The 15,399-nt window shown below is 46.1% G+C and overlaps 1 protein-coding gene across 1 annotated transcript in view; it reads left to right on the top strand.

The window, feature by feature from the left end:
• The first annotated feature begins 217 nt into the window (after window positions 1-217).
• The window catches only part of LOC116353425 (adhesion G protein-coupled receptor B2-like), a 212,129-nt gene continuing 196,947 nt past the window's right edge, over window positions 218-15,399 (top strand). Inside the window, exon 1 of the mRNA XM_031788984.1 lies at window positions 218-901. The gene's annotated coding sequence lies outside the window, so the exon portion shown is untranslated. The remainder of the gene's footprint in view (window positions 902-15,399) is intronic.

Raw genomic sequence — 15,399 nt, 5'->3', positions numbered from 1 at the left:
TAGTATGCTATTTTGCCTGTCAATGCGTGAGTAGTACACTATGGTAATGAAACTTTTTTCATATGCTGTATTTGGAACCTTTGCGCCGAGCTGACGTCAGCAACAGGGTGCGCGCCTGCCGGGTCCCCGGCTAACAAGAGAGAGAGATGGGACCGCGCATCTCCATCCTCCACTGCTGAAGCGACTGCGGGGAGCCAGATGCCGACTGTGAGCCGCTGCCTGTGGATATCGCGGATGCCAGTGCAGGCGAGAGCTTCAGTCGAGAGACATACCCATTTACACTCAGCCAAAGCGAATAACGGAAGAGGAGGCAGTGGGAGAGATAAGGAGAGGAGGTTTTTCAGAGTGGTTTTCAGCTTCGGAAGAGGAGCTATGGTAGCGGAGGAGGACTCGGAATTTTGAGCACCACGAGAGGAAGAAAAAACGCGTTATCCCGTTCTGCTGCGGCTAGTGAGCGCGTTCTCTGCTCGGGTTGGAATAGCCTACAGTGTGTTTACGTGAGACCATGGAGATACGGCTTGGATTTATCAAACGGCACTTCGACAGTTTGTGAAAAAAACTGGACCTCTCATTTTTCAACGGCATTTTACTCTCTTTTTATTCGTTGGGATTGTGTTTTTTTGTGTATTTTTTTCCCGTTGGCATTTTTTGTTTTTATCTATGGTGTTTCATTATTTATGTCGTCTTTTCCTTCTTTCAAAAATTTCTTATTTTTTGATTCATCGGTTTTGGAGGAGAGTTCGTAGTGAAGATTTTTGGAGAGAAGATGCTGCGCTGCTCATGTGAATGATATTCTCTCTCCCCAACTGAGACGTGCCATGGATGGAAAACTTAATTTGCATCTACGAAACCGATCGGGAAATATCCGTTACATCGAATAACTACTGCTGACATCGATCAGGTAATATTCCATTTCGCATGTGTAATATGTGTTTAGTAAAACACTATGCTGTATATGACAGCTTGGCTGTATGCGTAGGCTTTAAGATATTGACACGGACAAGCTTTTGAAAGTGTCCCTGGTAGAAATCCTGTTTGAATGATTCTGTGTGAATGATTTATTTTGTGTTGAATACCTTGTTTTTAACGTTAATCAGTAGCATGGTAGAATTGGTCCAAAGTTGGCAGGCGACCTTTTATCCAGCAAGTGTATCTGCAGTCAGTCGCGGGGATGTAGCTCATGACTTGTGTGCTGTGAATCGGTCACGCAAAATCACAAATACGTTAACTAATGTGTCTTTGACTTAACACGAGATGTGGTACTGGTCTCTCTAATCCTGGTTTTCGTGCGAGTGGTGTTCTATTGACGTTTGCCTCTCAACCTATTCAGTCAGACATGTAACTTTGCGCAGTGTCGAAATGCACACAGACTCGCTCTCGTCAACCTGAGTGGTCTAGGCAAGGGATCCTATTCCATGCTGTAGAGATGGGTTGGGAATCACAGCAAGCCTTCTCCTCCGCGACTCAGGGGTTGTCTTTTCACACTGCATGTACACCAATGTGTGTTCAATAGACACATTTCCTATCTAAAAATAAGAATATGTTTTATTGTTTGTGTGTGTGTGTGTGTGTCTTCTCTCCCTCGCGCTCGTACATGTGTGTGTTTGAGTTAGTCCATTCTCTTGTGGAATGCTAATGAGGGAAGTGTCATGTCTCCGGTCCATTGGGGGGGCGTTATTGGACTGAATGATTTCATGAATATCCGTCACAGTAGACTAGACTAGACCAGTGGTCTCCAAAATGTGGGGCTCTGGCACAAGGGGTTGGGGGGGGGGGGGGGGGGGGCTATTTCGAGATTTGGTTGGGGGGGCCCCCACCTCGTGGCAAAACATTTTAGTGACACCACTCTTGAAGGTGGAGGGAGAAATTTCATTTTTTTATGTTAATTTCCTGCAATTCTACCATGGGAGCATAGAGAAAATGTTGCATACAGTATTTGACAGTAATATTTTCAATACTCTAAAACATTACCTGTACATTTTCAGCAGGGATGCTGTAATATGTTTTACAGTAAGAGAAATGGTACTATAAAATACATTACAGCATCTCTGCTGAAAGGTGAAATTACAGTATTAAGTTGTTAACACTGGTACTAGCTGAATGGTGAAATTACAGTATTAAGTTGTTAACACTGGTACCAGCTGAAAGCTGAAATTACAGTATTAAGTTGTTAACACTGGTACCAGCTGAAAGGTGAAATTACAGTATTAAGATGTTAACACTGGTACCAGCTGAAAGGTGAAATTACAGTATTAAGTTGTTAACACTGGTACCAGCTGAAAGGTGAAAATACAGTATTAAGATGTTAACACTGGTAGCAGTATAATGCTGTAAATGTACAGGGAAAAGTTTTACAGTGTATCTTCGCGCAGGTCCCCAGGTGCGTTGCTTGCCGTTACCAACGCAAACAGGTGGCTCTCATGACGCTGAACGGTGCTGACAAACGGGACGCGTCGGTGGCCGCGTGAGGAGCCTCGGAGCGCTCGCTCTCCCTCGGCCATCTGTTGAGCGTGCCTCGTCTTGCGTTCCTCCACATGCGCTCTGCCTGAACACAATTTCCCATTGGTTTTCATCACATCCGTTGAATAATAGAATGTAAACACTCATCAAGCTCATTTATTCAATTCAAAACAACATGACATGCCATACGTGAATATAATATCCACTGTCGTGCAAACCACAAGACATCTAAATCTAAAGACAGATTTTTGTTTTCTTTTGTTTATGGTTAGAATTTGGGATTTTGAGCTGATCCTAGATCCAAGAGAGACATGTGCTGCTCAGCCGGCAGTGACGTAACTGTCATTTCAGTTGGTCCCCTCAGACGTATCCCGTCTCACTCCCTGGTCTCAGTGCTAATGGTGCTCGTGGTGCCATGGCCCCTCTTAATGGGGATGCAGCACCAGGAAAACGGATATTTCCGCACATGACAGGTGATGGGAGCATGAGAAAGTGGAGCGCTCTGGTTTAACCCACGTGTTGACGGTAGAGGACAATCTGGTTAAAATGATGCATGGGATGGAGTCACCTTAATGAGGATGCACCGTCTCAATCAGAGAGAGAGAGAGAGAGAGAGAGAGAGAGAGAGAGAGAGAGAGAGAGAGAGAGAGAGAGAGAGAGAGAGAGAGAGAGAGAGTTTCAGAATCACAACCATTGAATCATGGATTAAAATCTGAACAGCTGTTAAGGATTTTACTCCGATTATAGCATGGCAGATGTAAAATTAATTAATGTAAAGTATCTCACAATTACACACTACACACAGATTCTCCATCTCCCCCTCTCTCTCTTGTTCTCTTTCTATCTCACTCTCTCTCTCTCTCTGTCTCTCTCTCTCTCTCTCTCTCTCTCTCAGCCTCTCTCTCTCTTTCTGTCACTCTCGCTCTTCTTTCTCTCTCTTCCCCCTCACTCACTCACTCACTCACTCACTCACTCACTCACTCACTCACTCACTCACTCACTCACTCACTCACTCACTCACTCACTCACTCACTCACTCACTCACTCACTCACTCACTCACTCACTCACTCACTCACTCACTCACTCACTCACTCATTCTCTCTCTGTCTTTCTCTCCTCTCTCTCTGTCTCTCTCTGTCTGTCACTCTCTCTTTCTTTCTCTCCCCCCTCTCTCTCGCTCTCTCTCTCTCTCGCACACTCACACGCCTGTGGTGCATGCCTGTGAAAACCTGGAGGGGTATGAGGGTTTGAAGGACTGTTTGCATGCCTTGGTGTCCAGGGAATAAAGTTGTTGGCCTTCCTTCACTCCTCCTGTGTGTGAGCCCTCTGTTTTTCAGTGTGTATGCGTGTGCGTGTGTGTGGGTGTGCATATGGACCATGGGCCAGGCAACAGCTTGGTCTTCCCTGGATCAGTGCACCCTGGCCAGGCCATTGTTCCACCATCACCTCCCTCCTCTATCTTTCGCCAGGATCTTTCCATTCCTCATGTACTCTCTTCTATGCCTTCATCTTAATCTCTCTCCACACATCCTCTTCTATCCAGCCATGGTTTCATCATCCTCATATTCACTTCTCCCTAGCTCCTCCAAATCTCTCTTTCTCCATCCCTCTATCTAACCTATATATCCCTATTTTCCTCCATCTCCCGCCATACTCCAACCCACCCTCCTTAACCTCTCCATCTCCCTCCATTTTCCATCCCACCCTCCTTAACCTCTCCATCTCCCTCCATACTCCATCCCACCCCCCTTAACCTCTCTATCTCCCTCCATACTCCATCCCACCCTCCTTAACCTATCCATCTCCCTCCATATTCCATCCCACCCTCCTTAACCTATCCATCTCCCTCCATATTCCATCCCACCCTCCTTAACCTCTCCATCTCCCTCCATACTCCATCCCAACCTCCTTAAAAGTGTTTGTCTGTATATGTGTGTCTTTGAGTGTGTGTATATGTAGTTGTACTGGTTTGTGTACCTGAATGTGTACGTGTGTGTGTGTTTGTGTCTGAGCTCTCTCTCTGCTGTGTTAAGGCTGATATTTAAATGATTTCTTGACAGGGCTGTCAGGAGTGATCTGGTTGGCTGGCTGGGTCCTACTGAGCAACACACACTGACCAACAAGCTTAACAGACTCATAATCACATCTACAGGCTCCTCTGTCAGATCCCCTCACATCAGAACACACTACAGTATAGCACACTACCACTTCCTCAAACAGAGAGATGGAGAGGGAAGCAAGGAGGGAGACGGAGGGGGAGAGGGAGATAGGGAGGAGGAATCAGAGAGGGAGATGGGGGAGAAAGAGAGAGAAAGAGAGGGTAGCATAGAGCTGTGAATACTGTATCAGCATAATGGTGCATTAGAGATTGAAACGGACGGATGGACGGACGAACAGAAAGACTATATATATACACAGTTGAAGACCGAAGTTCGGAAGTTTACATACACTTAGGTTGGAGTCATTACAACTCGTTTTTCAATCACTCCACAAATTTCTTGTTAACAAACTATAGTTTTGGCAAGTCGGTTAGGACATCTACTTGGTGCATGACTCAAGTAATTTTTCCAACAATTGTTTACAGACAGATTATTTCACTTATAATTCACTGTATCACAATTCCAATGGGTCAGAAGTTTACATACGCTAAGTTGACTGTGCCTTTAAACAGCTCGGAAAATTCCAGAAAATTATTTAATTGCTTTAGAAGCTTCTGATAGGCTAATTGACATCACCTGAGTCAATTGGAGGTGTACCTGTGGATGTATTTCAAGGTGTACCTTAAAACTCAGTGCCTCTTTGCTTGACATCAATGGAAAATCTAAAGAAATCAGCCAAGACCTCAGGAAAACAATTGTAGAGCTCCACAAGGCTGGTTCATCCTTGGGAGTAATTTCCAAACACCTGAAAGTACCACGTTCATCTGTACAAACAATAGTACGCTAGTATAAACACCATGGGACCACGCAGCCATCATACCGCTCAGGAAGGAGACGTGTTCTGTCTCCTAGAGACTAATTTACTTTGGTTCGAAAAGTGTAAATCAATACCAGAACAACAGCAAAGGACCTTGTGAAGATGTTGGAGAAAACAGGTACAAAATATCTATATCTACAGTAAAACGAGTCCTATTGTCACGCCTTGGTTTTAGTATTTTGTGTTTTCTTTAATTATTTGTTCAGGCCAGGGTGTGACATGGGTTTATTGTGTTGTCGTATTGGGGTTTTTGTAGGCATTGGGATTGTGGCTGATTAGGGGTGTGTCTAGCATAGGCTTGGCTGCCTGAGGCGGTTCTCAATCAGAGTCAGGTGATTCTCGTTGTCTCTGATTGGGAACCATATTTAGGTAGCCTGGGTTTCACTGTGTGTTTGTGGGTGATTGTTCCTGTCTTTGTGTTTGCACCAGATAGGGCTGTTTCGGTTTTCATTATTTCATTTAGTTAGTTTTGTAGTTTCTGTTGAATACGTTTTCCTTCATTATAATATATCATGAATCATCATCATGCTGCATTTTGGTCCGATCCTTGTTCTACCTCTTCGTCAGAGGAGGAGATAGAAGAGAGCCGTTACAGAATCACCCACCACACCCGGACCGAGCGGCGTGGTAACAGGCGGCTAAAGTGGAGAGGCGCTGGTATGAAGAGGCAGCACGGCGACGTGGATGGAAGCCTGAGAGTCGGCCCCAAAAATGTATTGGGGGGGGGGCTTACAGGGAATATGGCTATGCCAGGTAGGAGACCTGCGCAAACTCCCTGTGCTTACCGGGGGGCTAAAGAGACCGGGCAGGCACCGTGTTATGCTAGTGAGCGCACGGTGTCTCCAGGGCGGGTGTATAGCCCGGTACGGTACATACCAGCTCTTCGTATTAGCCGGGCTAGAGTGGGCATCGAGCCCACTCTAGCAGGCTCGGTGCTCAAGAGCTCCAGTGCGCCTGCACGGTCCGGTCTATCCAGTGCCACCTCCACACACCAGTCCTCCGGTAGCAGCTCCCCGCACCAGGCTTCCTGTGCGTGTCCTCGGTTCAGTACCACCAGTTCCAGCACCACGCACCAGGCCTTCAGTGCGCCTCGCCTGTTTAGCGCAGCCAGAGCCTTCCTCCTCTACAGCGCTGCCGGAGCCTCCCGCCTGTTTAGCGCAGCCAGAGCCTTCCTCCTCTCTAGCGCTGCCGGAGCCTCCCACCTGTTCAGCACAGCCAGAGCCATCCTTCTCTCTAGCGCTGTCGGAGCCTCCCGCCTGTTCAGCGCAGCCAGCGTTTTCCTCCTCTCCTGCGCTGTCGGAGTCTCCCGTCTGTTCAGCGCTTCCAGAGCCTTCCTCCTCTACAGTGCTGCCGGAGCCTCCTGCCTGTTCAACGCAGCCAGAGCTGCCAGTCTGCATGGAGCAGCCAGAGCTGCCAGTCTACATGGAGCAGCCAGAGCTGTCAGCCTGCATGGAGCAGCCTGAGCTGCCAGTCTGCATGGAGCAGCCAGAGCTGTCAGTCTACATGGAGCAGCCAGAGCTGTCAGCCTGCATGGAGCAGCCTGAGCTGTCAGTCTGCATGGAGCAGCCAGAGCTGCCAGTCTGCATGGAGCAGCCAGAGCTGCCAGTCTACATGGAGCAGCCAGAGCTGTCAGCCTGCATGGAGCAGCCTGAGATGTCAGTCTGCATGGAGCAGCCAGAGCAGCTAGATCCGCTAGTCAGCCATGATCTTCCAGATCTGCCAGTCAACCAGACTCTTCCAGATCTGCCAGTCAACCAGACACTTCCAGATCTGCCAGTCAACCAGACTCTTCCAGATCTGCCAGTCAACCAGACACTTCCAGATCTGCCAGTCAACCAGACTCTTCCAGATCCGCCAGCCAGCCAGGATCTGCCGGGGCCAACTACCTGCCTGAGCTTCATCTCAGTACTGGGCTTCCTCTCAGTACTGGGCTTCCCCTCAGTACTGGGCTTCCCCTCAGTCCCGGGCTTCCCCTCAGTCCCGGGCTTCCCCTCAGTCCCGGGCTTCCCCTCAGTCCCGGGCTTCCCCTCAGTCCCGGGCTGCCCCTCAGTCCCGGGCTGTCTCTCAGTCCCGAGCTGCCCCTCAGTCCCGAGCTTCCCCTCAGTCCCGAGCTGCCTCAGTCCCGAGCTGCCTCATTCCCGAGCTGCCCCTCAGTCACGAGCTGCCCCTCAGTCACGAGCTGCCCCTCTGTCCAGTGGGGTTCTGGGTGAGGACTACGAGGTCATGGTCGGCGGCGAGGGTGGACTATCCCAGGACGCAAGGGGGAGGAACTAAGACATTTATGGAGTGGGGTCCACGTCCCGAGCCGGAGCCGCCACCATGGACAGACGCCCACCCGGACCCTCCCTATGGTTTTGAGGTGCGTCCGGGAGTCCGCACCTTGGGGGGGGGGGGGGGGGGGGGTTCTGTCACGCCTTGGTTTTAGTTATTTGTGTTTTCTTTAATTATTTGTTCAGGCCAGGGTGTGACATGGGTTTATTGTGTTGTCGTATTGGGGTTTTTGTAGGCATTGGGATTGTGGCAGATTAGGGGTGTGTCTAGCATAGGCTTGGCTGCCTGAGGCGGTTCTCAATCAGAGTCAGGTGATTCTCGTTGTCTCTGATTGGGAACCATATTTAGGTAGCCTGGGTTTCACTGTGTGTTTGTGGGTGATTGTTCCTGTCTTTGTGTTTGCACCAGATAGGGCTGTTTCGGTTTTCATTATTTCATTTTGTTAGTTTTGTAGTTTCTGTTGTATACGTTTTCCTTCATTATAATATATCATGAATCATCATCACGCTGCATTTTGGTCCGATCCTTGTTCTACCTCTTCGTCAGAGGAGGAGATAGAAGAGAGCCGTTACACCTATATCGACATAACCTGAAAGGCTGCTCAGCAAGGAAGAAGCCACTGTTCCAAAACCACCATAAAAAATCCAGACTACGGTTTGCAACTGCAAATGGGGACAAACACCATACTTTTTGGAGAAATGTCCTCTGGTCTGATGAAACAAAAATAGTACTGTTTGGCCATAATGACCATCGTTATGTTTGGGGGAGAAAGGGGAGGCTTGCTAGCTGAAGAACACCATCCCAACCGTGAAGCACGGGGGTGGCAGCATCATGTTGTGGGGGTGCTTTGCTGCAGGAGGAACTGGTGCACTTCGCAAAATAGATGACATCATGTGGTAGGGAAATTATGTGGATACAGGTATATTGAAGCAACATCTCAAGACTTCAGTCAGGAAGTTAAAGCTTTGTGCAAATGGGTCTTCCAAATGGACAATTACCCCAAGCATACTTCCAAAGTTGCGGCAAAATGGCTTAAGGACAACAAAGTAAAGGTATTGGAGTGGCCATCACAAAGCCCTCACCTCAATCCCATAGACACTTTTTGGGCAGAACTGAAAAAGCGTGTGGGAGCAAGGAGGCCTACAAACCTGACTCAGTTACACTTGCTGTCAGGAGGAATGGGCCACAATTCACCCAACTAATTGTGGGAAGCTTGTGGAAGGTTACCTGAAACGTTTGATCCAATTTAAACAATTTAAAGCCAATGCTACCAAATTCGAATTGAGTGTATGTCAACTTCTGACCCACTGGGAATGTGATGAAAGAAATAAAAGCTGAAATAAATCATTCTCTCTACTATTATTCTGACATTTCACATTCTTAAAATAAAGTGGTGATCCTAACTGACCTTAGACAGTGAATTTTTACTCTGATTAAATGTCAGGAATTGTGAAAAACTGGGTTTAAATGTATTTGGCTAAGGTGTATCTAAACTTCCGACTTCAACTATATATATATATATATATATATATACAGAGAGAGAGAGAGAGATTGTGTATGCATGTGCTCGGCTCGCTGTGTGTTACATTACGTAACCATGGCGGAGAGGACTCTCCCTCCGTTGCCATGCTGCATTTAAAGCAACAGATGCCTCTGTCACCGGGGCGGATTTCACTTGGCTCGTCCCGGGGTGACTCTGTCAATATTTGCTGTGGGTGCCATCTTGGTTTGGGGCGCTCTTCAAGCATGACTGGGCCTGGGTGGGGGTGAGGACAGAGTGAAGCTAGCAAAATCACAACTAGAGCCCCAGACCTGCTTCTGCAATTAATTAAGCCTTTTGGCAAAGAACTCAAAGATGGGCCTCCTTGGGAATAGATAAGGGGGAAAAATAAACAAAACAAATGAATTGCCCAGAATTGCTGTGATAATGCACCTTTCTGATTCATATTGATCACATGGTGTGTTGGTCTGTTCCTAACCCAGTGGTGTGTTAGTCTGTTCCTAACCCAGTGGTGTGTTAGTCTGTTCCTAACCCAGTGGTGTGTTAGTCTGTTCCTAACCCTGTGGTGTGTTAGTCTGTTCCTAACCCAGGGGTGTGTTAGTCTGTTCCTAACCCAGGGGTGTGTTAGTCTGTTCCTAACCCTGTGGTGTGTTAGTCTGTTCCTAACCCAGTGGTGTGTGTGTGTGTCTGATTATGTGCATACGTGTGTGTCCAGTATTCAGAAATCCCTAACCAGTTTATTGCTGTCAACTCCTGTTGTCATCCTTTGGAACCTTAAGGTACCAGCTCAGATTGTGCTGTGTTCGTATGTGTGTGTGTGCATGCTCACTGTCTTGCGCAGGCCTGTGCACGCCTGCATGTTCATGTTTGTGTGTGTGTGTTTGATAGAGAAGGTATGTCATATTTTTCATTATATCCAACCCACAGGGAAGGCCGCGGAGTAAAACATTCCAGATTGTATTGATTCTGTGTGTTAGAGCTGGTTTGTACTGTAGCAAAGACGACCAACGAGGATAGACGCCTCTGACACCGTTTTCCATGATGGCTTTTTCTTTCACACACACACACCGAGAGAGAGAGAGAGAGAGAGAGAGAGAGAGAGAGAGAGCGAGAGCGAGAGACACACACTCACACACAAAGGTTTGAATGCACACAAACAATGCACACTCTCACTCTCCATCCCTCTCTCTTTCTCTTCCTCTCTCTTCATTTCCTTTTTGGTTTGACTCTAAGACATTTAATCTGAGCCTCCGACCAGACAAGCTGTATCAAATAACATTCCACAGTGTATCTATCTATCAGGCAGTGATAACATTCAGGCAGTGTTATCTATCTATCAGGGAGTGATAACATTCAGGCAGTGTTATCTATCTATCTATCTATATATCTGTGATAACATTCAGGCAGTGTTATCTATCTATCTATCTGTGATAACATTCAGGCAGTGTTATCTATCTATCAAGCAGTGATAACATTCAGGCAGTGTTATCTATCTATCAAGCAGTGATAACATTCAGGCAGTGTTATCTATCTATCAAGCAGTGATAACATTCAGGCAGTGTTATCTATCTATCAAGCAGTGATAACATTCAGGCAGTGTTATCTATCTATCTATCAAGCAGTGATAACATTCAGGCAGTGTTATCTATCTATCAAGCAGTGATAACATTCAGGCAGTGTTATCTATCTATCAAGCAGTGATAACATTCAGGCAGTGTTATCTATCTATCTATCTATCTATCTATCTGTGATAACATTCAGGCAGTGTTATCTATCTATCTATCTGTGATAACATTCAGGCAGTGTTATCTATCTATCAAGCAGTGATAACATTCAGGCAGTGTTATCTATCTATCAAGCAGTGATAACATTCAGGCAGTGTTATCTATCTATCAAGCAGTGATAACATTCAGGCAGTGTTATCTATCTATCAAGCAGTGATAACATTCAGGCAGTGTTATCTATCTATCAAGCAGTGATAACATTCAGGCAGTGTTATCTATCTATCAAGCAGTGATATCTATCTATCAAGCAGTATTATCTGTCTGTCTGTCTGTCTGTCTGTCAACTCCTGTTATCTATCTATCTATCTGGCAGTGTTATCTATCTATCTATCTGGCAGTGTTATCTATCTATCTATCTGGCAGTGTTATCTATCTATCTATCTGGCAGTGTTATCTATCTATCTATCTGGCACTGTTATCTATCTATCTATCTGGCAGTGTTATCTATCTATCTGGCAGTGATATCTATCTATCTATCTGGCAGTGATATCTATCTATCTATCTGGCAGTGATATCTATCTATCTATCTGACAGTGATATCTATCTATCTATCTGGCAGTGATATCTATCTATCTATCTGGCAGTGATATCTATCTATCTATCTGGCAGTGATATCTATCTATCTATCTGGCAGTGATATCTATCTATCTATCTGGAAGTGATATCTATCTATCTATCTGGCAGTGATATCTATCTATCTATCTGGCAGTGATATCTATCTATCTATCTGGCAGTGATATCTATCTATCTATGTGGCAGTGTTATCTATCTATCTATCTATCAGGCAGTGTTATCTATCTATCTATCTATCAGGCAGTGTTATCTATCTATCTATCTATCAGGCAGTGTTATCTATCTATCAGGCAGTGTTATCTATCTATCAGGCAGTGTTATCTATCTATCTAATCTATCAGGCAGTGTTATCTATCTATCAGGCAGTGTTATCTATCTATCAGGCAGTGTTATCTATCTATCTATCAGGCAAGTGTTATCTATCTATCTATCAGGCAGTGTTATCTATCTATCTATCAGGCAGTGTTATCTATCTATCTAGCAGGCAGTGTTATCTATCTATCTATCTGGCAGTGTTATCTATCTATCTATCTGGCAGTGTATCTATCTATCTATCTGGCAGTGTTATCTATCTATCTATCTGGCAGTGTTATCTATCTATCTATCTGGCAGTGTTATCTATCTATCTATCTGGCAGTGTTATCTATCTATCTATCTGGCAGTGTTATCTATCTATCTATCTGGCAGTGTTATCTATCTATCTATCTGGCAGTGTTATCTATCTATCTATCTGGCAGTGTTATCTATCTATCAGGCAGTGTATCTATCTATCAGGCAGTGTTATGATTCAGATCTACACATGTGATGTCAATTTGGTAGTGCAGAGGGCTAGTGCACTTGGTAGTGCACAGTATATATGGTTGTGTGTGTGTGTGTTTTCTGTCCATTCTGTGTGTGTGGGTCTGTGTTTACAGTGCATTCAGAAAGTATTCAGATCCCTTGACCTTTTCCATGTTTTGTTATTTTAAATTAATTATTTCCTCATCGATCTACACATAATACCCCAAATTGATGATGCAAAAATGAAAACCAGAAATACCTGATTTGCGTATGTATTCAGACCCTTTGCTTTGAGACACAAAATTGAGCTCAGGTGTATCCTGTTTCTATTGATCATCCTTGAGATGATTCTACATCTTGATTGGAGTCCACCTGTGGTAAATTCAATTGATTGGACATGATTTGGAAAAGCCCACCCCTGTCTATATAGGATCCCACGGTTGACAGTACATATCAGAGCCAAAACCAAGCCATGAGGTTGAATAAATTGTCCGTAGAGCTCCGAGACAGGATTGTGTCTAAGCACAGATCTAGGGAAGGGTACCAAAAAATTTCTGCAGCATTGAAGTGTGTGTGTGTTTTCTGTGTGTGTGTTTGTTTACAGTGCATTCTGAACCATGAACCCATGAACCCAGTAGCCTCCATCATTCTTAATTGGAAAAAGTTGGAACTACCAAGACTATTCCTAGAGCCGGCCGCCCGGCCAAACTGATCAATCGGGGGAGAAGGGTCTTGGTCAAGGAGGTGACCAAGAACCCGATGGTCACTCTGACAGATCTCCAGAGTTCCTCTGTGGAGATGGGAGAACCTTACAAAAGTACAACCATCGCTGCAGCACTCCACCAATCAGGCCTTTATGGTAGAGTGGCCAGACGGAAGCCACTCCTCAGTAAAAGGCACAACAGTCCGCTTTGAGTTTGCCAAAAGGCACCTAAAGGACTCTCAAATCATGATAAACAAGATTCTCTTGTCTGATGACACCAAGACTGAACTCTTTGGACTGAATGCCAAGAGTCACATCTGGAGGAAACCTGACACCATCCTTATGGTGGTGACAGCATCATGCTGTGGGGATGTTTTTCAGAGGGAGACTAGTCAGGATTGAGGGAAATATGAACAGAGCAAAGTACAGAGAGATCTTTGATGAAAGCCTGCTCCAGAGCGCTCAGGACCTCAGACTGGGTTGAAGGTTCACCTTCTAATAGGACAATGACCCTAAGCACACTGCCAAGACAACGCAGGAGTGGGTTCGGGAGAAGTCTCTAAATGTCCTCGAGTGGACAGACCAGAGCACGGAATTGTACTCAATCGAACAACTCTGGAGAGACCTGAAAATAGCTGTGCTGCAACTCACCCCATCCAACCTGACAGAGCTTGAGAGGATCTGCAGAGAAGAATGGGAGAAACTCCCCAAATGCAGGTGTGCCAAGCTTGTAGAATCATACCCAAGAAGACTCAAGGCTTAATCACTGCTTCAAAGGAGTACTGATGAAAGGTTCTGAATACTTATGTAAATATGGTATATCCGTTTTTTAAATCAGGAAAACAGAATAAGGCTGTAATGTAACAAAATGTCAAAAGTCGTGGGGTCTGAATACTTACCGAATGCACAGGATGTTGTTTCGTATGTGTGTGTGTGCTCTGTGTGTATCTGTTTGTGTGTGTGTTTTATGTACATTGTGTGTGTGTGTGTGTGTGTGTGTGTGTGTGTGTTTGCCTTCCATGGTACAATCTATAATATAATGTGGTGTATGTGTGCATTATGTCCAGTGTCCTGTCACTGCTCTGTTGTAGCCATAAATCAAGTGGAAAGGTGGAATGCCAGAGGCCTGACGCATGCTGGGTAGAGTCTGGGCTTGGCAGGTGTGTCCATGTGCCAGCGAGGTTTCCATGGAGACTGTGGACCCTCAATACAAACAGTGACATAGATGTCGCACCAGGCTAAATCTGCACATTTTGGATTTGTGTTGGAATGTGTGTGTATGTGTGAGAGGGAGAGATAGAGAGAGAAAGATACAGAGAGAGGAAGAGGGTGTGTGTGTGAGGGACACAAATGTGTGGGACAGAGGGATGGAGGGGCGAAGGGAAGGCTAGACGGATAGACAGTTGGATGGATGTAGTGATGGTTGGATGGATGGAGGGAGGGAGGGAGGGGGGAGGGATGATGGATGGATGGATTGAGGGATGTGGGGATGTAATGCACACAGAAAGCTGAATACAAATGTGTAGGACGGAGGGAGGGGGGGGGTTGGTTCGTTTGTTGGAGGGAGGGAGGGATGGATGGATGGATGTTGGAGGAATAGATGGATGAATGGAGGGATAGAGGGATGGAGGGTAAGAACGATAGAGGAATAGAGGGATGGAGGGTAAGAACGATAGAGGAATAGAGGGATGGAGGGTAAGAACGATAGAGGAATAGAGGGATGGAGGGTAAGAACGATAGAGGAATAGAGGGATGGAGGGTAAGAACGATAGAGGAATAGAGGGATGGAGGGTAAGAACGATAGAGGAATAGAGGGATGGAGGGTAAGAACGATAGAGGAATAGAGGGATGGAGGGTAAGAACGATAGAGGAATAGAGGGATGGAGGGTAAGAACGATAGAGGAATAGAGGGATGAGGGTAGGATTGATGGTTGGCTCGATGGATGGATGATTGATTGATTGAGAGAGAGAGAGAGAGAGAGAGAGAGAGAGAGAGAGAGAGAGAGAGAGAGTTAGGGGGGGAGAGAGAGGGGTAGAGAGAGAGAGAGAGAGAGAGAGGTAGAGAGCGAGAGAGAGAGGTAGAGAGCGAGAGAGAGAGGTAGAGAGCGAGAGAGAGAGAGTTAGGGGGGGAGAGAGAGGGGTAGAGAGAGAGAGAGAGAGAGGTTAGAGAGCGAGAGAGAGAGAGAGAGAGGTAGAGAGCGAGAGAGGGGGAGAGAGAGAGAGAGCGAGAGAGCGAGAGAGAGAGCGAGAGAGCGAGAGAGAGAGCGAGAGAGCGAGAGAGAGAGAGAGTTAGGGGGGAGAGAGAGGGGTATAGAGAGAGAGAGAGAGGTAGAGAGAGAGAGAGAGAGAG

The sequence above is a fragment of the Oncorhynchus kisutch genome, linkage group LG14, assembly GCF_002021735.2.
Source record: "Oncorhynchus kisutch isolate 150728-3 linkage group LG14, Okis_V2, whole genome shotgun sequence".
In the NCBI taxonomy this organism is placed as follows: domain Eukaryota; kingdom Metazoa; phylum Chordata; class Actinopteri; order Salmoniformes; family Salmonidae; genus Oncorhynchus; species Oncorhynchus kisutch.
The sequence above is the reverse complement of the archived record's forward strand: the minus strand, read 5'-3'. Positions and strand labels throughout refer to the sequence as shown.